This window comes from Triturus cristatus, chromosome 9 (genome assembly GCF_964204655.1).
Source record: "Triturus cristatus chromosome 9, aTriCri1.1, whole genome shotgun sequence".
Taxonomy (NCBI): domain Eukaryota; kingdom Metazoa; phylum Chordata; class Amphibia; order Caudata; family Salamandridae; genus Triturus; species Triturus cristatus.
Genome location: NC_140592.1, coordinates 1,197,597,462 through 1,197,618,056, shown reverse-complemented (window position 1 = coordinate 1,197,618,056; position 20,595 = coordinate 1,197,597,462).

Below are 20,595 nucleotides of genomic sequence, written 5' to 3'. Positions count from 1 at the left end.
ATCACCTGCTTCCTCACCAGAAGAACCCGGAAGATCATCTTCCCACATTTCACCTCTGAACCCAAGGAGAGTACCTGCAGTGTTGCCCTGGGCTCATTCCTCAGCCCCACGCTCTTTAATGCATATATAACCCAGCTGACCAACATTGTCAGATCCCACGGTCTCAAAATAATTTCCTACGCAGATGACACCCAACTCATCCTCTCACTCACCGACGACCCAACCACCACCAGAGCCAACTTCCACAGCTGCATGACAATGTAGCCGACTTGATGAAGAACAACTGCCTGCAGCTGAACAAAGTCAAGACAGAAGTACTGCTCTTTGGCTACAGTAGCAACACACTTAACGACTCCTGGTGGCCATCATACCTAGGACCCACACCTACTCCCTCCAACCACGCCAGAAATTTCAGAATCATCATTGACAACAAGCTCACCATAAAGTCACTGAACAGCACTGTCTCCTCCTCCTGCTTCCTCACCCTCTGCATGCTACGTAAGATTTTAAGTGGCTATCCCTACACACGAGACTCACTGTTACACAAGGCCCCATCACAAGCCGACTGGACTACAGCAATGTCCTCTATATAGGAATAGCAGCACACCTTCTTCAGACACTTCAGACCATGCAGAACGCCGAACCCCGACTCATCCTCGGCCTTCCCCGACGAACCCACATCATACCCTACTTCAGGAAACTCCACTGGCTCCCCATACAGAAGAGATGCCAATTCAAGCTTCTGACCCATGCACACAAGGCTCTACGCAACCAAGGACCCGCCTACAATAACCACCTTCTGAACTTCCACCAACCATCGAGAAGACTGCGCTACTCCTCCTCTTCACTTGCCCATATTCCCTGCATTTGCTGAAGCAGAAGCGGAGGACACTCCTTCTCCCACATCACAGCAAATACCTGGAACAGCCTCCCCAAGCACCTCCAGACCATCACTAAGGGTGGGCGGAAATTGCGTAATCACGTTACACAAATCTTCGCAAAAACGCTAAAAATCTCCGTGAACACGCTGAAATATCGCGAAGACGCGGAAGATTTTGTCCCGCCTGTTCGCGATGTTTTTTGCGTGATTGCTTTGGAAATGTGTCGCCAACTTGCCCATGCGGTCGCTAATGGGCACAGCCATCTTGTTTTCACTTGTCCCGCCCGCTCGCAATGCTATTTCCTGTTCCGGGTCATGCAATGCATGTTCGCGCTTGTTCGCGATAGGTATTTCCTGTTCGGGAATGCGTATTGCTTGTTCGAGACAATTTTTGCATGCTCGGGGGGAAAATATCTTGCGAACTTGCCCATGCGTTAGCAATGGGCGCGGCCATCTTGTTTTTCACTCTATGCTATGGTTCTGGGCCTGCTTTTCAATCCTCCCTCTATCTTTTCTATCCTTTGTTTCTGAAAACTTTTTTTTAATCTTTTTAATTTATTATCTCTCTCTCTCTATTTTCCTGATTCTATATTTTTTGTTTTTGTCTACTTTTTGTGTGTTTTTAACTACTTTTTCACTCTTTTTCTATTACCTGCTTTTTTTATTTCTTTTACTTACTTTTTTAATTTTTACCTTTTCTTTTCCACCCCCCGCCTACCCCAGAACCATGGCAAAGGGCCACAGGGGGCATCGCAGCCTGAGCCACGACTGCCTTCCTTGCGGAAGGCGCCACCCACAAGGAGTACAGGCACGGGCCTTATTTGGGGAGGTTGAGTTGGCCGCATTGGTTTTTTTTGTGCAGCGCCACCTCCCCTTAACCCTGGCAGCAGGTGGCAGGCCTGGGTCCGGGTACGGGCTCCGGGAGCCTCGGCAGCGGTGGGGAAAGGTGCGCCGGGCTGTATTTCGCTGCTCGGTTGTCCGGCGCAGCCAGAACCAGCTGACGCACCGGTGGTCCGATATCCTGGACCGGGAGCAGGACCTGCTGGACCTGCTAGGAGTGGAGGTCCTGGGTCTTGGTGAGTAGCTATTTAATTATTACTACTTTGGGGTCGATTCCGATCCTGTATTTTTTTTTTTCGTACGACTCGTATCCGTAAGTTTTTCCGTACGAATCGTACAAGTCCCGTCCGACCCGTGAAGTACGATTCGTACTGGAAAAATACATACGGATTGGCCTGATCCGTACGAATCGGATTGGGAAAAGTTGTACGAGACGGACCCGGACACTTTTCCGTACGAATCGTAAAAATACAGTCCGACCGTACAAGTACGATCCGGACCGGCTTTCTGACTTATGAATCGTACGGAAAACGTCCCGCTACGAAGTGAACTTTGTACGACTCGTATCCCGGGAAAAGTTGTTCCCGGGGTACGAGTCGTACAGGGGTAAGAGTCGTACATACGAGTCGTACAGGGGTACGAGTCGTACATAAGAGTTGTACAGGGGTACGAGTCGTACATACTAGTCATACAGGGGTACGAGTGTGCAGGGGTACGAGTCGTACATACTAGAGTCGTACAGGCCCCCCATGCATATGTACGCACCTTACAACAACATGTATGTATGCACCGTACGCAATGTTGGGGTACGCACCGTACATACACAACGCATGGGGGTGTATGCCTATACGACTTGTACCCCTGTATGACTTGTACCCCAGTAGGACTCGTACCCCTGTATGACTCGTATGTACGATTCGTACCCCTGTACGACTCGTACCCCTGTACGACTCGTATGTATGACTCGTACCCCTGTACGACTCGTATGTACAGCTCGTACCCCTGTACGACTCGTACTCCTGGGAACGTGTCGGAGTACGACTCGTACCATGGAGAACGTCGCGTATGACCTTTTATGGCTGTTTTTGGCTCCGGTAAGAAAAGACCCATACGGAGTGCTGTAGGGACGAATGTACTTGCTGGGCCGGAAACCGCTGCTTAAATACGTCCGGACATCGCGTACAGGCTGTTCCGGATACGAATCGTTTTTTTTTACCCGTACGGTCTTTTGTACGATTCGTACGGAAAGAGACTTTCTGTACGAATTGTACTTCCTAGGTTGTAAGGAAAGTTTACCGGGTACGAGTCGTATGGAGAAAATGCTCCGTACAAGGATTCGCATTCGTACAGCCTTTTTCCAGGATTGGAATCGGTCCCTTTGTGTCTGTTCTTCTGCTCTGTGTTATAGATTGCTGATATATTTTTTTTCCGACCAGTTAGAATGCTGCTGCTTACATTACAGGTAATTTACATTTAAAAGTCTTCTGTGATTGTTATGACACAGGTGCTCTGAGCTACTAATGTTGTTATTTGCAACTTTGCGTTTGCGCTCGTTTTGCAGGATTATGTAAGAGTTTATTTTAGAAAACTTAAGTTAGGTAATGCTAGAGTGACTCTAATTTTTCCTTTGTCCTGTCACTAAGAGATAGGGGTGGATTGATACTTAGCTTTAGTTACTTATTATAAGTTTGTAATTTTTTAGTTGTCTGCGATGCGTGAAGCCCCCTCTGTTACGTCACGTGCTGCTGAGTGCTGCTAGTGCTTACCTCAGTCCTTAGTAGAAGCTTTTGTAGTTTGTTCAGTGAGTGGTAATAGGCTTAGCACTAGCAGAACATCTGCATCAACCAACCAACAATTTTGTGTATGCAAAAATACAGGCATATGTCTTCCATTTATGCATTTTTGAGGACTAAAAGAAGTGGAAATGCTTACTTAATGTACAATTGGCACACCTGGAATAGGTGGGCTAGGTCAGGTGGTACGTACTACTTAGGCTTAGTTAGTATTCTGGAATCAGAATGGAACACTGGATTAGTGTAGATAAATAATAAGTAGTCGGTCCGCAAATCCCCAGATACTACCTGTCGACCAGATTAGATAGGTCAATTTTATTGCAATTGTTGTTTACACAAATGTTTTTTTGACAGTCTTATAAAAATATTTTATTTGTTTCACACCAATCATCAATGTTTGTCTCTTTCTTTCTTATATCTTTCATGATCAGCACCCAGGGGCAAGAAGACGGGGGCAGAGTCGGCGGGAGTAGTTCCAATCGGACAGGAGGACCAGAACGAGGGCTCTTATGCTGGCCCCAGTAAGTCTTCCTGTTTTTAATATGAATAATTCGTATTCACTAAATTTTACTGCACCGTATTTTTTTTGCCGAAGTATTGTTTCCGTTTCCTAATGCTATTTTTTATCAACAATTACCCTTCGATCTAGACTATCTGTTTCTAAATTCTTGTTATCCCTGCCTCTAACTGCCTCTTCTATGACTCTCTGTACTACTACTATTAGTCTGTCTGTAGCTAAGCATGCCCAGTTGGCCACTCTTTATTTAAAAGGTTTTAAATAAAACTCAGATTCCCCAGTAGCTCTAGCCATTGAGTCCAGTCCTTTGGGTTGTCCTCTTGTACTCCTACTATTCTTCTTAATCTTTGAGGCTTTATTAATCTTTATATTTTTCGACAATTCCCACCAACAAAATGCCCAACCAGATTTTACTATTTTGATAGGATAGGACATACTACTACTGTTGTAGGGATTTTCCACATGCAGAACATTGCACACGAAAATAGGACGTTGGTGATGGGAGGTTGGACCTTCCTCACACTCACACCTCAATCAGAACAGAACCCACCACAATCCCCTTCCCGACTAGTTATAATAGTGTTTCATTACTATTAGCTCTCCGAACCCCCTCAAGATACCCAATGAGTAGACAACCCAGAACATAACACTCCCGACCTCTCAGTTGTGGAAGCAATGAACATGCACAGTTTGCACACCCTTCCTTTCGCTCGCTCACTCGTGTAAGCCCATCCACACCAAGTACCACCGAGTCTATGTAAGTTAAAAAAAATGATTTGCAACTGACAAGCTCTGTACGTTGTTCTATAATGCAGCACCAACAGCAAAATGCATAAGATTAAAACTATAAACATTGTTACACTTAGTTACACTTACAACAACTACAAGTCCATAGAACGAAGAAAAAGAAAAAGCGAAATCATGATTGATAAGTGAACAGTGGTGGAAGCACCACCATCCGCTTTGTAAGAATAGGAATATAGTTTATATACAATTATAAATAAAGATCTGTGAGCGAATTCTGTGGACCCCTCACCTTAGAAGAAGCTAGTACTGGTTACATCATAAGCTCTGCAAAGCTCTGGTTCGTAGGAGGGAATCTTCCGTCTGTTAGGAGAAAAATGGTGCGCGTTAGTATATTGCAAGCATTTCTCAGTCGTGGCAAAAAGTCTAGCATTTTGGATAAGCAATATGGACTAACACCAGAACTCCATAACAAAATGGCTTATTTTGTTTGACCTTGTACGCAGCGCTTAGACAGTAGCAGTATGAGCTCATGTGGGCTCAAAGGCATCACTCTTTATACAACAAGCAGTGAGTTAACGACGTGTGTGCTAAAATAAAAGACACAAAGGTAAAATGGTAGCATGGCTCGGGCTAACTAAGCAAAGACTAGAATGACCCTAGGGACCATATAACTACTAGTGTCTACTCTACTACTACCTGATTTGTACTAGTGATGTATGTTGTATATGTATGTATTACTGCTAACTAATTTTTCAATCTTGCTAGTGAAAACTAGGGGGAGGTGGATATGACACCTAAAAAATGTGTAATGTTTTTTCAAGGCGCACTACCAACCACCAGTGCTGGGGCCAGCGGGGAAGGTGGCGCGGCTGCTGACGGAGGAGAGGAGGAGGCGGCAGTTGCAGGAGGAGCTGCAGGGGGTGAGCCCGCAGCAGTGGCGGGCGGTGGTAAGTTAGATTCCTAATCCTTACTTATTGACATTACACTCACTGCAAGGGTGTACTGTATAATACTGTACAGTTGACTTACTAAGTAAGAAGTTGTTGTGAACGGTGGAAGACACCCTTTACTTAGCATTAGTAAAAGCATTAGTGGCGGGAGTGTAGAGTAACCAATGGCCTCTTCTATCTGATTTCAACTCAGCTGTGAAAGTTTTATGGAGAAGACTAAAAGTCAGATCAGATGACCTTGATGGATGGGTTGAACGAAAAGGGAATGAAGAGTGGAAGGAAGAAGGACGGGCGAAATGTTATATTTATGACTGGCAGCGAAGGATTCGTGGGATGCATGCAGCATGCATAGGTGGCTGATAGGAATCAGATGCATGGTTGGTTGAATGCCTGAAACTCCCACAAATGTTAAAGTCCAAGAAAGTGGGAGGATAGATAGTACATGCCTCAAATGTTATGTACTGTGCTTGCTAGTGCTACCGTGACACTATGTGTAGAAATAATTTGTCTTACTGCTTTGCTAAGAGTATATTTTACAATAGTCTTGTTTTTTCTTCTTCATATATAGCTGCTTCTTCCAAGGGGAAACCTGACCGGAAGGAGTTGGCACGGCGCCGGAAACTGGAGGCCATACAGACTGAATATCGTCGGCTGCGGGTTCTGGAAGAGGAGGAGGCGATAGCAGCTGCAGCCTCCTCCAATGCCCCGGGCCCCAGCCACCGCCCTCCAGTAGTACGGTGCCACAGTCTGGCAGCTGCCCGCTGCTGCCCCTCTATCAGTTCTGCCACCCCTGTGTTTCAACTGCCACGCATTGAAGCGCCGTGTTGCCCGCCTGGAGGAGCAATTTTGTGTACTCCTGAAAAAAAGCCCGCCGAACTTAGACCCTGTTTATTGCCCCTTTTTAAATTATTCTTGGGGTGGGTGGGAATCGGGCATTGGCTTTTCTCTTTTGGACAATTGGACATTTTCTTTACGGACATTGGTTGGGGTTAGGGAGAGGGGTAGGTCAGGAGTGGGATTTTTTTTACATAGTTTATTTTTGTTAGGGTATTAAATAATATATTTCTACTTAAGTTTACATACGATGTTGTTAATGTTTTCTGGGTGGGGTTACTGTTTTACATCACACTGTGTCCTTCTTTCCTTGCTGGTGCAGGGCCGCCCACAGCCAGTGTTTGATTTTAATAATTGGATGACTTTGTAAGACAGAAACAGATAGATGCGGCACCCCTCACTGAGTGACTTGTCCTACTAGTACTGTCAGTCTCTTCTACTCTAGGGACTCTGCAACTTGACTCAAAGGGATGTGTGAAATTGAATTAATGAAAACATGTCCATTATTAATTATGCCTCCCCCAAACTTCTCTTACCTTTGCTTGATGTTTAACTTAGGCACAGCGATGGCTGCATGGTGATGATGGTTTTCTTTTGTAACATGCCATGGTTGTGGTGGTAGTAGTAGTAGTAGTAGACACTGGCAGCAGCATTTGCAAAAATAGGAAATGAGACAGTCAGTAGCCTGAGAGAGACTCTTCGAGGAGTAGTAGAATGAAGTACAGTACAGAACGTACTGCCAAACAATAATATGCCAAAGTACAACAAAACATAATGGTGGTGGGGATAGCCTAGTAGTACACAGAGTTATAAACTCTAGTTGTGTCGAGTCACTTGACTAGGCCTACAGTACACTGGACACAAGCGTAACTGTTAGTGCTGTGTAGGAGGATGACAACAAATGAAATCCATTAATCCAATCAATGCCGGGAATTAATGCTGATGTATTAGGTTCCTTTGGTAAAAAAATTACCTCACAAATACACTGCTCATGTGTAGGCAAGCAGAAGAATATCCCCGTCCTGCCTTGAAATTGAAGTACTGTTGCTTTTGCCACATCCGCCCCAGCAAGCGTGTGATAAATTATTGGTGTACATTTAATGTAGTCATACCTCAATAAGTCACACAGCCCGGGGGAAGAGAGTTAGGATTTGTTGAATGGTTGGGAAGGGCGTTTGGGGAAAGGTTTGAGAAAGAAAAACAGTACGCATGGACAAACATCAAAAAACAGAATCTTTGTAGACTACCATATCCATATCAATATGTTAAGGGAGAAAAAGGAAATGCATGCATAATGATGATAAGGAGACCCGGATTACATACAGTTTGTGTTCAGTGTTACCGGGCTTACTTTTACAGAGAGCAAAGACAATTTTAAAATATCTGTAGGGATGAATTATAGACAGAGAGCAAACCTAATGATAATAATAGTAATAACAACAAGAACACACTGTTGTAATGATTGTAGACAAAAAAATGAATCGAATTATTTAAAAGATGATGAAAGTTGATACTGTTACTGTCAAATGGTGAGTTGAATCTCGGCATTCCTCTTGGTCCTCCCTTCCATGGATGCTCCGTCCATTAATCTTGGGTGACGCCACTGCCTGCCTGGCAGATGTAGACTCATTAGTAAGGTAAGTATGCATTGTTTTCCCAAGTATAGCAAAGGGTAAGGCCCGGTCCATAATTGTAGATGCAAAAACAAAAGGGATATTGAGATTGAAACCAAGTGGAAAAAAATGCACAAGTTATGGAGTAGTGCAACAAGAACACTTTCAGATGCGGCATGGATGCATCATCTCTACTCTAGTCTGTTTCCAGCATTAACCTACAACACCAACAGGACAGAGCAGGCCCACGGTGACGGCACCCTTTGCACATCCTCCATTTAGCGTACATTTTTTGAAAGAGTTGGACAAAGCACATATCCAGCAACATAGCATTTTACAATTTAAGTGACTGCACCTCAGTCATACCACTGCTACACTTGACTCCACCGCTACACAGACATTTAGGTCTGCGGTGGTTGTTGTTTACTTGTTTACCTTTTATGCCACTCGTGAAATGGCCTGACTTATTCCATCAATCATCTCCGATCCGTGTACTGAGTGACTGTGAAGATACTATGTCACTGTGGTCATCATGATGATGTTGTTCAACTCAGTCTGCGTGTACCGAGTGAGTCCCCTTCCTATATTCAAAATGCAATGTATCAGCCTGCAGTAGAAGTACAAATTTGTTATTAAAAATATAAGAAGAGAAAAGGGACTTGAGTTACTTTTAGTGTGTAGATTATTACATAAAGTACACAATGAAGTAACTTCATGCACAACAAACAACAACAAAATCACTCAGTCAGCGTCCAATGCATGGCAGCATTTATTACCTGTTCCTTCTCATCTTCCATTAATGGGCAGTCTCTCTCAGATCACAAAGGAGGGTAGCTATAGTAGTCATCATCAATCATGTTCCACTTCTTTTGGAGGGACTAGGAAATATTTTTTCTTTTTTCTTCTATTTTGCATCATCCAATCATCATCTGACTTCTTGAGGGCAATGGATTTAGGGAGATTCAGGAGGGTAGAGGAGCAGGATTCGGAGGAGTGTACTGTGATATGCAGCCAGCCGAAACTTGTATATGGCAATAAAACAATTAGAAGACGGTGGTGATGGATTTGTTGTGATTCAAATTTTCTAACCAGAAAGACAGATACACCAGTAAAAGAAAAGAAGGAAGGAAGACAGTAAGAACTGGAAGTACAAGCCTAATTGTCAGGGAAGTATAGCTCGTCCTCAAACTCTGGGGGTTCAACCAGAAGTAGGTAATCATCATCTAACACACCAGTTCTGTCACCTGAGCCGCCGTCCTCATCTTCCTCCCTTGATTAATGTATTGTGTAATTCGGTGGTATAAAGTGCTGATTCATTTTGATCATTGCTAACCTCTCCACGCTTTTGGGCGAGAGACTGGTCCTTCTCACTGTTACAATGGAACCAGCAGCACTGAAAACACGTTCCGAAGAGACACTTGGGACAGGGCAAGCCAGATAGTTTATCGCCAGCCTGCTGAGCACTGGTCATTGGGCCCTTTTCCCATACCAATACCTCAATGGGTTTTGATCAATGTACACCTCTGTTGGGTCGTGCAGATAGGCCTGGACCATCCGCTCAATGTTCAGGGATGCAAAACTTTTTTCGGGCTCTTTTCTCATTGCATCAGCACTGGACTTACCAATGCCTTGCTGTAAATACCAATCCTGTAACGATTTAACTGGGCCTGAAGATCCAGTTCTTGCTGTTGATAGTGTTGGTGAGTGTTCTGAGCCAAACGCACTGCCCTCAGGCTCCGCAGTTGAACTTGACGCCGGATGCCCTGCAGCAGTACTTGTTGTGGGTTTATCTAGCGGGCTTTTAATTAGCAGCCGTTCATTTTCCAACTTACTCCCTGACTCAGCTATCCAAGTTTTGTACCGGGCAACATCCATTTCTGAAAAAGGAATTAATGTCTTCAGTGCCCATTTTGTCCGTGGATCCAGAATTGTGGCACAAATGTAATGTTTTTGTGACAAAATCTTATTTTGCACCCTTGTATTGTCAGCTAAGCAACGGGCTAAGCTCTCCACCAACTCACACGCTTCTTTTTTTCCCCTCTACATATTTGTATGCTTCAGACACCTCCTGCAGCTGATACTCTAGCTTTTGCAACAATGGGATAGCTTGGCCCATAGTACAGTCCTCCTTTCTGACTTCACGTGTGAAGACCTCGAAAGGAAGAAGCATCTCAGTCAGGCATTTAACTAGGCACCATTGGTCCATCTGAAGGCTCATGCCTTTCACAGTAGCATCACCTCTTCGCATGACATATTCACTGATTGGCCTGTGCTGCTCAAACAGAAAGTCAAGCATGTAATAGGTAGAGTTCCAACGTGTTTCCACCTCCTGGACGAGTGCTTTGACTGGCATTCTATATTCACGTTGAATGATCCTCAGCTGCTTCCGAGCTTTAAAAGAATGGCTGAAATGAGTGCATATTCTTCTGCAGGTGGTCAGTAAGGTGCTGACTATGGCTTCTTTTTCAGAAAGTCTTGAACAATAATGTTAATGCAGTGCACCAAACACGGAACCCTGAAATAGGAACCAAGCTCCATGGCCTTAAGTACATTACTGCCATTATCTGTGGAAACAAAACCAATCTTAAGCCCTCTTGGGCGCAGCCATTCAAAAACCTTGCTGTGAAACTCTTCCAATATGTTTAGAGCAGTATGAGATTTCTCCATGGTGAACATGGGTACAGTTGCATGTTTCCGAGTAGCTTTAAAAATCTCAGCTGTGTGGGGGCGTGGCTTGGCTGCGAGGCGGAATGGCTGCCTGAAACCGCAGCTCCGCCGATCGAGCGAATTAATCCGGTGAATATCCGTCGAAATTGTGCCTAGTCTCGGTCCTCTCGCCCCCGCTTGAACCCCCTGGTGTGGGGGCCCGGCCGGAGAGGATCCCTGCCGCGGCGTGAGTGGCGGCGGCGACTATCGGCCTGCCGAGCGGAGCACCGGAGGCGGGGCCTACGACCTTCCTAGAAGCCGGGGACTGGCGTGGGACTGGTGCCCGGAGCGGCGCGGTGCTGCTCGCGGGCGTGAGGCTGCTCTTCCCAGGCCTGATCACTGACTTTGCCCCCTCGGGGGACGCTGGGACTCGAAGGCGGTTCGCCCTGGACTGGATCCGCCGCTGGCGGAGCTGGAGCTGGAGATCGGGGCACTCTGGGTCCCCGCGCTCGGAAGCCATTACGGAGGTCGTGGCGCGAGCGCCTGGCCTGTTGACCTGAGAGAGGCCCTGTGGGAGACCGCGAGCTGGGCGCGAACTGCTAATCCGCCCGGCAGGGTAACCCGTGCTGTGATCGTGGGTTGCTTCTGCTCCCCTTTGACTTTTGGGTCCGCACTGTGCCCTGGGATCAGGGACGAAGACCGATCGCCGCGCCTGGATCAGCGACGACGCGGGGGCCTGCGAGGGGGCACCCGGTGGCGTAGGTCTCCCTGCGGCTGTGAGACGGTGAGGAGTGCCTACTGCTGGGGCCCTAAGAACAAGAGATAGCGGGCCGGCACCCCCCGGAGTCCGGGGCCTGTGCCTGTGGTGGCGCTTGGGCCTTGCCGACACTGACTGCGACGCCATTTTGCCGGGCTGGAGCGATGCTGACGCTGTGAGGTGCTGCTGCGAAGCCCTGACCTGGGAGCCCCGCAGTGAGGAGGTCGCGCTGGGGGCAGCCGGCGGATGGTGATCTGTGCCGCAACTGATCAGACGAAGCGTGCTACCCCGTGGAAGGACATACTCCGCGGCGCGGGCCTGCAGTTGGATTGCGATTTGGGGACAGTGTAGGCCCCGTTCTACAGTTGGCGCTGCGAGGTAACAATGGGCAAGCCTGATACCCGCCAACCGCGCCTGACATTTGACAAATCCAAGCAAAAAGCGCCGGATCCGAACACTCGAGACCCCGATGCGGTGCAGGATGCCCAGGGAGGCTCTCAAGACGTGGACATTAAATCAATGTTTCTGGACCTAAAAACAAGCCTGCAGGGAATAGATGGCAAGATGGACGCACTAGCGGCGCGCATGGATGGCATTACGACGCGAATGGACAAGCAGGAGGGCAGAGTGGAAGGGCTGGAGGCTCGTGTTGCGGAGATGGAGGAGAGCCAGACGGCGCTGGCCACGCAAATGAAGGGCATGGAAAAAGTCTTGGCACTCATACAGCAAAAGAATGAGGATTTGGAGGCTCGCTCAAGGCGTAACAACATCCGCATCACAGGGGTGGCGGAGTCGACCGACATCACCAGCATGGAACAGTATGTCGAGCAGATGATGAAGGACTTGTTTGGGTCCGGCCTTTCGCAGATGTTCCTTGTTGAAAGGGCGCATAGGACACTGGGACCTAGACCTAAACCGGGAGCACCATCCAGACCCATTATTGCACGCATCCTAAATTACAGGGATCGGGACACGATACTGCGAATGGCACGCGACATGAAGGACGTACAATACAAGGGAAACAACATCGCGCTGTACCCGGACTTCACGCTACAGGTACAGATGGCCCGCAGGGAATTCATGCCGGCGAAGAAAATTTTTCAACAAACGGGCACGAAATACTCTTTGATCTACCCTGCCAAGCTCCGGGTGCATGGCCCCGGGAAACCTTCATTCTTCGTGGATGCGAAGGCAGCCATGCAGTACGCGAAGCAGTTAGCCAGAGACCAAAGGAACCGCCCGCCTGCGGAGGGACCAGAACTTCCGGACAGGCTAAGTGATGTGGAATGAGTGTGTCCGCAGGGTTTTTTTTTCTGGTGTTTCCCTATGACCTGCCTGTATGGGCTCGACCGGACACTGGTGTCTGCTGTGGGCATTGGGGAATTCCTCCAGATGGCTGGGCTGCTATTAATCTGACCTCTTGATTCTGGGGGTGGGGGTCCTCGAGCTGGCACAACCCACTGGCGCTCGATCGCCCTGTCAAAAGTACAGGGTTAGTAGGTGGCCAACCTGCGCGCCTCAGGGGATGATTCCCATTTACGGGCTGCTATCGATGGCCTTAGCGACTGTTTGTGGGGTGGGGTGGGTAATTGGGGGGGCAGTTGCACAACCTGATTGGGGGGTTGGAGCGGGTGGGGTTTCTGGTTTTGGGAGTTGGGAGGATGTTCAGGGTAGTTGGGGGGTTTGTGGCGACGACCGAGAAGAAGCACATCGCTGTGATTTATCTTTTACTGTACAGTACACACTGCAATGTTTTCCATCATGGTGCACGCTGTCCCGCGCTCCTTTTTGTGCCAGACTACTAGCCGTGCGACAGGTGTTTGACCCTAGTGTCTGTAGGTGGGGCGAGAGTGGCGAGCTGAGCGATCATGGCCTGCGGTTGGCTTCTGATCTTCTGAGATACCTGGCGCAGTGCAGAGAGTGAGGTGCCTGACTTGGAATGTGCGCGGTATGAATGACGGCCGCAAGGCCCGGCTAGTGCAGGCCTACCTACTTAGGAAAGACATAGACATCTGCCTCCTGCAGGAAACCCATCTAACTGCTACCGCGACACAGCTCCTCAGGCGGCATCGTTGGGCAGAGCCAGTGCATGCGGCATACTCCAATTACTCCAGAGGGGTGGCGATCTTAATAAAGAGAGGGCTCCCATGGACCACCCATGAGACGATTAGAGATGCAGATGGCAGGTATATCATATTGGTGGGGGCGCTGCATGGTATGAGGGTGGTGCTGGTGAATGTATACGGCCCCAATGATGACAACCCTGACTTTTATGAAGAACTATGGCATAAGGTACAGACCCGGGGGCCGGCGGCAGTGTTGTGGGGGGGGGACTACAACGTTGTGCTCTCTGACACGATGGATAGGCAGGGCGCGGCCAGGGACCATCATCCTAGAGCGGCGGAAACGCTCGGTGATATTATACAAGATGCGGGGCTTGTGGATTCCTGGAGGGTGCTGCACCCCGGAGATCGGGCGGGTACGTGCATCACTGCGCATAGGGCTGCTTGGTCCCGGCTGGACTACTGGCTGTTATCCAGGGACCTGCACACCTCGGTATTGGAGGTGGAGCACCTCCCGAGGTCACTCTCTGATCACGCCCCGGTGTTGTTGTCACTGGCTACCCCCTCCAAATATGCTACGCCCTTTAGCTGGCGGTTCCCCTCCCGAGCGCTGCGCGACCAGGTATTCCAGCAAGGTCTCCGCGAGAGGCTCGAGGAGTACTTTGAGCTTAATGAGGGGTCCGTAGAGTCCCCGGGAATACTGTGGGAGGCCTGCAAGGTAGTCACCAGGGGGTACTGCATGTCACTAAAATCGGGAGTTTTGAGAACCATACGGCGCACGCTTGAGTCCTTGGAGGCGGAACTTGCGCGGCTTGAGTCCACGTTACTCGCGGCGCCCTCTGATGGCGCGAGGGCTATGTTCCGATCGACACTGACTAAATATCAGGAGGAAGCTGACCGTGAGGTCGCGTACCTATCTAAAGACTGTCAAGCCAGACGGTATGGAGAGGGTGACCGCGCGGGCCGCACGCTGGCGAACCTGCTGCGGGCACCGCGTGGGGCGGATCATATCCTGGAATTACGGAGGGAGGATGGCGAGGTGGTGCGGGAGCCGCCGGATATACTTGCTACTATGACAGACTTTTACACAGAATTATATACCTCCAAGGTGGATCCGGACGACACTGCTCTCCGCGAGTACTTGGACACTATAGCGCTTGCGTGGTTCAATGATAGAGCCAGACAATACATGGATCTCCCATTTACGCCGGATGACATAAGGGCAGTGATCGCTGGCTTACCCCTCTGTAAGGCACCGGGCCCTGACGGGCTTACGGCGGCCTTCTATAAGGAATATGCTGACATCCTGGTCCCGCGCTTACACAGAGTGTTTGAGGAGGCGGTAGAAACGGGGATCCTTCCCCAGTCAATGCGTGAGGCGCTGATCATCACGCTGCTGAAGCCAGGAAAGGACCCCGCTAGCCCGGATTCCTACCGCCCACTTTCCCTGATAAACCTTGACGCTAAAATATATGCGAAACTGCTCTCTGACCGCCTCAAATTCATGCTGCCACAGATAGCGCTGTCGGATCAGTCGGGCTTTGTCATGGGGAGGTCCACCTCTCAAAACTTGAGGGTGCTCTTTGGGCTCCTACACTACCTGGACCCCAGGGTGCAGGCGACGGCGGCGTTGCTGGACGCGACCAAAGCGTTTGACTCCCTGGAGTGGAAATTCTTGCGGACATTGTTTACTCGAATGGGCTTTAGCCTGCCCTTTGCTAGGCGTATCGGTGTTCTATATAATGGCCCGACGGCAAGGGTGCGGGTGAATGGTCAAACGTCTGCGCCCATACGCATAACCAGAGGGACTCGGCAGGGCTGCCCGCTTTCGCCGTTGCTTTTTGCCATCGCCACGGAGCCCCTGGCGGCTCGATTGAGGCAGCACCACACCCAGCGCAGCATAGGCTTCACGTCCCGTGGCCTATTAATCTCGCTGTACGCTGATGATCTTACCATATATATGATGAACCCGGCAGAGAATTTTGATCCGCTGATGAGAGAGGTGATACGCTATAGCGGCCTAACCGGCATAAATATCAACTGGTCGAAGTCAGTGATGCTGCCGCTGACGGACGGCACGGCTGTGTGTCACACGGAATTCCCGATTGAGTGGGCCACCGACGAGGTCAAGTATCTGGGCATTCAGATCAGCCGCTCAATTCAGGAAGTGTGGCTGTCTAACTTTGGGGTGGCCATGGAATGGCTGGAGACCAAGGTGAAGAGATGGAAGGCGCTGCCGCTGTCCATGCTGGGCCGCATCGCCATCGCGAAAATGGTCGTGGTGCCCAAGTTTCTCTACCTATTTGTAAACATCCCTTTACCGCTAACAAAGGCGTTCTTCCGTCGCCTCCGCTCAGCCGTGATCGAACTGGTCTGGGCGGGCAGGCAGCCTCGAGTGGCTTGGAACCTCCTCACACTTCCCTTCAGTCAGGGGGGCCTGGCAGCCCCGGACTTTGAGCTGTATGCGTACAGCGCGCAGGCACAATACTTACACTACTGGCACCACCCGATTCCTTACCAGCCACACGTTGCGATAGAACTGGACGTGGCGGCGCCCTGCCCGATACGGACGGCGGTGTACCAGAAATATAAACGACCCAGGGAAGATATCAACACCGTGGAAATGGTGCGTTGGGCCTGGGCGGGCATTGCCAGACGCGCGGGCGTCTCTGATCTCTACGCCCCGAGCATGCCCCTGGAGGGGAATCCCCTGTTGGGTCCGTTGACGGACGCGGCGGTGGCGCGCCGGGCCGGTGCGTGTGGGTTGACGGTGGCAGGTGACCTGTATCCGGACGATACTTTCATCACACTGCCTGACATGGCCGCGACCCCTGAACCGACGGCATCGGAGCTGCTGCTATACTATCAATTACGGTCGGCATGCAGGAAGAGATATCCTACGTTCCCGGAGGCCCCGCCATCACTGGCGGCCTTGGAGGACGTGCTGTCCAACTCCTCCTCGCGGAAATTAATAACACGCATATACAGGTCTACACAGCGTGCGACGCCGGTTGCGCATATGGACTCCAGGACACTGTGGGAGGAGGAGGCGGGCGTGCGCATCACGGAACAACAATGGGAATTCTGCTGTGCCCAGCTTGAGCAATTGTCGCCCAATTACCGGCTGCGGCTGGTACACTTCAACTACCTACACAGGACGTACCGTACGCCTATGCAGCTCTGAAGTGCTGGAGATGTGGTGTGAGGGACGCTACGTTCTTCCATCTGGTGTGGACATGCGGTCCCATTGATGGCTTCTGGGATGCCATATTTAAAGCTGTCAGTGAAATTGTGGGCATGCGCATTGTTCCGGACCCTTTGGTGGCCCTCCTGGGCTTCGTCAAGAATATACCCCCGGCGTTGCGTCGCCTTGTGGCCCTTCTCCTACTACTCGCTAAGCGCCAACTGGCAGTACACTGGAAGAAGCAGGCTCCGCCGGCTGTTGCAGGATGGGTTAGGTCTGCGATATACTGCAAGGACCAACTCACTGCCTATTGGGATCAGATGCCGCAGCGTTCACGACCAGTGGATATATGGCAGCCGCTAGTAGAATGGCTGGCGAGTAGAGATGCGGCTGGCGGGGATTGAGGCCGTGGGAGAGTGGACTGGTGGTTTGATATGGGCGCACTTTGGGTCTGCATGTGGAGGCTGATTGGCGTTGGGGCTGTGCTGCCCAGGCCGCTGCTGCTCTGGTGGCTGGGCTGTGATGTGACTGGATGGGACGACTAGGGTTCCCGAGGCTGCGGCATTGCATAGGTGCGCGTTAGTAACTGCAGGAGTACTGATGACTGGAATGTGCTACTGTTCTTCGTCTGTCGCTTTTTGGTTGTTTGTTACTGTAAATTGTGTATATTCATATTTTGGATATATCGCTCAGATGTACAAGGTGGATAATCTTTGGCGGTGTGCCGCCACGTCACTTTGCTGCCTGCCTCCGGGTTGTTGGCTACATAGCGGTGTACAGTTTGAAATGATAATAAAGGTTTTTAAAACACAAAAAAAAAAAAAAAAAAAAAAAAAAAAATCTCAGCTGTGTCATCAGCACCTACTTCAGATAGCTTATCTCTAACCCCCACAAATAAGACCCAATGTGCAGTGATGCACATGTAATCAGTGGCTTGGCAACTGGTCCACATGTCTGTTGTTAGGTGGATATTGTGAACAGCACTCTGCTGCAAAGCTTGTCCAACCAATTCCAGCACATTGTGATGTAGTGCTGGAACAGCAACTCTTGCAAAATAGGACCAGCTGGGAACCTTCCATTTAGGGCAGATGCTTGACACAAATTCAAGGAAACCCACCCCTTCACAAATGAAAAAGGGAGAAGGTCCAGCGCTAACATTTTAGCCAGCTTCGCAATGTACAACCGTGCCGTTGGGTGGTTACATTGGTACTGCCCCTCCAACCTAAGCATGCTGTCAATGGTAGGCTGGATTATTTTCCTTTGTGGTGCAGTTTTCTTTAACCCAGTTAGGCTCAACGACGCACCTTGTTTCATAATCATTGCAGTACTACTCGGTCGCCTTGGTGTCTCAGCCTGACTCAGACTCTTACTGCGGTGTCACTGAGATGTTGCTGAGGAGGATGTGGGTGGTACTACTACACTACTGGGGACAGGGCTAGAAATATCTCCCTCTTGTTCACCTTCCACCGCAATAATATTGTCCCCTGATTCTTCATGCCCAACAACAATGGGTTGAGTTTTACTTTGTTCCAGGCAAAGTAGGTGAGCCTCCCACACGATAGTGTGGTGTATTTTGAGATGACTTGTTTGGCCTCCGGTACCATAGTTTGCACCAAGCTTACCCCGCCTAACAGGATGTCAAGAAATTGAGCATATAGCAATGTTCTCCTCCTTACTGCTAACTGAAAAGAAGTCCCAAACTGGGGAGGAAAACTTTCTGGGGCTGCTGGATGTGCCACTTTCAATACCAGATGAACTGGAGGGTGTGCTTGGAATGTGACTCTGTGCATTTACACTTTGACTTCTACCACTACCTACTGAGGTGGTGGTTGAGCTGGATGTTGGTCCCTGCCTTTCCTTTGCAAATGAAAATATGGAAGATGGAGGTCGTGGTAGTGTTACCTGTTTTGGTGGTATCCGTGCTACATCCCTTGCAGTCATTTTGGATAGGGTAATAATGTTGGTCTCCATATCCTTTGGGCCGGGAGTGATGTCCATGATGATTGGCTCGTCATCATCATCATCCCCCTCTTGTACATCTACCTCCATAACTCTAAGGCTTTCTGGAACCTTCCTTTTTACTAGCCTTGTCTTGTGGTGTGACTCACTCTCAGACTGAGCTGGTGGCTTCCAAGTGGCACTAAGATCATCAGAAGTGGGGCTTGAAGAAGAAGATGATGGAATAACCCTCCTTTTCCTTGCTGGGGGTCTGGAAGATCATGGATCTTCTGAAACAGTGGCTTGCCCCTCTTTGTCTGCAGGAAGCTCGATTTCCTGAAATGCCCCAACTTCAGGAGTAACAACTACTATTGTGGGCTGTTGTTGTGGCTGTTCTTGCAGCTGCTGCTGTTTTTGCGGCTGCTGCTGTTCTTGCGGCCGCTGCTGTTCTTGCGGCTGCGCCTGCTGCTACTGTTCTTGTGGCTGCGCCTGCTGCTGCAGACTTATCTGCTGAGTTTCTGCCTGCGTTGATTGTGTACTACTTTGCGATACTGACATTTCAACATCACTGCTCGTTAGTAGACTGGCTACCTCTGCGACACTCATGGGCTTGGGCCTAGGTTGGTGGGTTTGGCCCGCTGGTGAGGATGTGCTGTTCCCAGCTTGGTTCTCGCCAGACAACGCTGCTGCAGGCGTGTGTTTTTTGGTCCCAAAAAACACATTTGCCGGCACACCAGTCGTGGTTAGTGCCTCTTGCTTTTTCTGTTCCTTCTTCTCACCGGCAACTTTCTTGGTACTGGAGGACCTGGTACCTTTCTTTGGGCCCATTTTATTCAGAGGTCAGACAGGACGCAGGTGCACAAGTTGCAGAGATGTCTGTCGTCACAGTTGGACGTGATGTGGTGTGCAGCAGGACTTCTATCTGGCAGTACTACGGATGATGTTGATAGTTACCTCCTCTGTCTTTTTGTGCTCCAAAAAGCAAATAAGCCAGGAGAAGAACATCAGTGAAATGTTGCATTTGTTGTTGTGGTTCAATTACTACTAGTACAAACAAAAATATAGAAAATATAGTGTAGCCATTTGTGAGACTTTGGCAACAAGGGATATGGTATACTACTTACTGTGTACTGTCTACACACACTACACTCTCAGGAAGGATAGGAAAGAATAAGAACAACCACAAAAATACAAATGTAATGGAAGGGAGCTGCTGCTGGCAAAGGGGATGGATGGAAGCAGTAAGCCAATAGGAAAACCATGCAGGCCCATATTAACTCCCACCAGAAAAGGCCACCAGCCACATGGACACTCACAAGCAACAAGCAGGAGGCCTGGGAAACAATGAACTGCCAAAAGGCCTATAAAAGAAGCCAGGCAAAAGATGCATGCTAAACCACACTGCTGTGCCTTTTTAATGCAATAAAATGCAAAAACGAAAATCCACAGGGTAAAATAAGGTCTGCAGGGTGCACACCAACACTCCAGGCACACACAACAAAGGCATTTCTTCAACACATCCCAAAAAACAGAAATACCCCCCAAAAAACAAATTTTCCAACTCAATCCAATGCCATCCATACCCTAAATGATGTTTAAATTCAACAGACCACACAGATAAACACTTGTTTAATGCACCTGTGGCTTCCTGCTCTAAGCCTACTGGATGAAGGCAGGCCCGTGGGCAGACAAGGTGACACAATCTTGCAGGACTAGGCTTCAAAATGGCCACCAGCTACATGGCCAGGCCCACCCAACTACAAGAAACAGAAGACAGACAATGCAGGCCTGTTGCAAAAAACACACTGCCTGCTTTCAAAATGGCCACCAACC